Below are 2,390 nucleotides of genomic sequence, written 5' to 3'. Positions count from 1 at the left end.
GTATGTGTATACATGTGTATTTGTATATGTATATGTATATATTTATGTACTGTGTAAATATATGTGTTTGTGTATATATGCATATATGTGTATATAGATAGATATAATGTGTGTGTGTGTATATGGATACTGTATTTATGTACATATGTATACGTCTATATACTGTAAATGTGTGTATATATATATATGTGTATACATGTACATTTGTATATGTATATATTTATGTCTATATATACTGTGCATATATATGTGTGTGTGTATATGCATATATGTATATATATACAGTATAAATATATAGACACACTGTATATATATTTACATGCTGTTTATGTAGATACTGTACTGTATTTATTTAAGTTTAATACTCTTTAAATAATAAACATTGCTGTAACACAGAGTTAAACATTGAGGCGTCCTCTGTATTAAATTATATAATAGTATTGCAGTCAGGAGGCCTTGTTGGGATTTTCCCCGATTTAAAGACGAAGAAGAAGACGAAGAAGACGAAGAAGAGTCTGGGAAAAACCACCTTAAAATACGATTCACATGTCATTCCTAGAAGAGTGAACATCTCAGTGTCTGTACGGCGGCCCAACAGAGTGATGTATTGTTGAATTGGTAATCCATGATAGGGAAGAGGGATGTATACGGCCCCATTGTGATGTCACAGGCTAAAATATCAACAAGTATTACATCTGATTGCCACGCATTCATGTTCCCCTCAGGGTGAATCCCACAGACTTGATGATCCTCTGACTCTTCATCTAGCGCCATCGTCAGTTTTACATGAAATCTGTTGTCTTTGGTTTAAGATTCATCAGATTGTTTGTTACACAGAACCAGCCGAGAAGCCGGGATTGGGTTGAAATTGGGGGAAAGGGCGGGAGCTTGCCTGGTAGGTGATTGGATGAACCACCTGTCAATCACGTCTGCCATTGTAGTTTTGAATGAGAAGTCGGGGCCATCGCACACACCTAAGCCCCGCCCACAGCTGCCAGTAGCTCCTCCCCGACGCTGATTGGTTCGGTCAGCTGGTAGTTTGGACACAAGCGCTTTCACTTGGAGCTTGACAAGATGGATTCTCGTGTGATGTAGCATGGGAGTCTCATCTTAAGGTCGAGATTGGCGAAAATCCAGCTGCCGTCCAAGGTAAGTTTATGACCAAACACTTGCAGAAATCATGACGTTCTCATCAGCCTCAGCTGGACTTCCTGTTTACCAACTAGCAGGGGTTAGCATGCTAACATGCTACGCTAAGATGGTGAACATTATAAACATGCAACTGCTTACCAGCCGCATGTTAGCATTGTCGTTGTCAGCCTGTTAGCATTGTTGTTGCCAGCGTGTTAGCATTGTCTTTGTCAGCGTGTTAGCATTGTCGTTGTCCGCATGTTAGCATTGTCGTTGTCAGCGTGTTAGCATTGTCGATGTCAGCTTGTTAGCATTGTCGTTGTCAGCGTGTTAGCATTGTCGTTGTCAGCGTGTGAGCATTGCCGTTGTCAGCGTGTTAGCATTGTCGTTGTCAGCGTGTTAGCATTGTCGTTGTCAGCGTGTTAGCATTGTCGTTGTCAGCGTGTTAGCATTGTCGTTGTCAGCGTGTTAGCATTGTCGTTGTCAGCGTGTTAGCATTGTCGTTGTCAGCGTGTTAGCATTGTCGTTGTCAGCGTTTTAGCATTGTCGTTGTCAGCGTATTAGCATTGTCTTTGTCAGCATGTTAGCATTGTCGTTGTCAGCGTGTTAGCACTGTCGTTGTCAGCGTGTTAGCATTTAGCTCAACGCACTTCTCTGCCTCACAGAGCTGCTCATGTGGCTTTTAACTCTTAGTCTTACTTTAAATCAAATGAATCCTGATTTCCAGTATTTATTCTAGCCCACAAGTATGAGCTTCTGTCACAGAGTACAGTCCTGCTTCTGTAACGTAACCAAGCGTCAAACAGCCAACCCAACGGGACATTTTCTAAATTCCCAAGGGACAAAAATAGGGACTGTCCAAAAGGATTTCAGGGTATCCTCCGGTTTATGAAGGTCTGGTGATGGCTGCACAAGATTTCTTTAGCTGAAGGGATGTTAAGACAGAGCAACAACCAAGTCGCTATGGATACAACAGATATGAATCTGTTTCAAAGGACTCGGAGCCACTGAACGCATGAAAGACCACAAAGACTTTCATGTCAAACAGCATGAGAACACTCGCCAGTACAGGGCTGCTCATGAGTACAGGAACCCATGCTGGAGTTGATTAAAAAGAGGAATAAAAAAAATCATCTTTTGGAAATGTATCTTAATGCTTAATTAAAAAATGAGGACAAATCCAACCTTTAAGGACACCAATTTTCTTTGTGAATGAATAATGTATCATAAATAAATAAATGTTCTTCCTTAAAATACAG

The 2,390-nt window shown here is 40.8% G+C and overlaps 1 long non-coding RNA gene across 1 annotated transcript in view; it reads right to left on the bottom strand.

Annotated features, from left to right (window-relative positions):
• Positions 1–2,390, bottom strand: part of LOC117955490 — a 17,841-nt gene that overhangs the window by 1,964 nt on the left and 13,487 nt on the right. Inside the window, exon 3 of the long non-coding RNA XR_004659055.1 lies at positions 339–342. This is a non-coding gene — a long non-coding RNA (uncharacterized LOC117955490). The remainder of the gene's footprint in view (positions 1–338; positions 343–2,390) is intronic.

This window comes from Etheostoma cragini, chromosome 13 (assembly GCF_013103735.1).
Source record: "Etheostoma cragini isolate CJK2018 chromosome 13, CSU_Ecrag_1.0, whole genome shotgun sequence".
In the NCBI taxonomy this organism is placed as follows: Eukaryota; Metazoa; Chordata; class Actinopteri; order Perciformes; family Percidae; genus Etheostoma; species Etheostoma cragini.
Note: the sequence above shows the minus strand (reverse complement) of the source record. Positions and strands in the feature narration are given on the sequence as shown.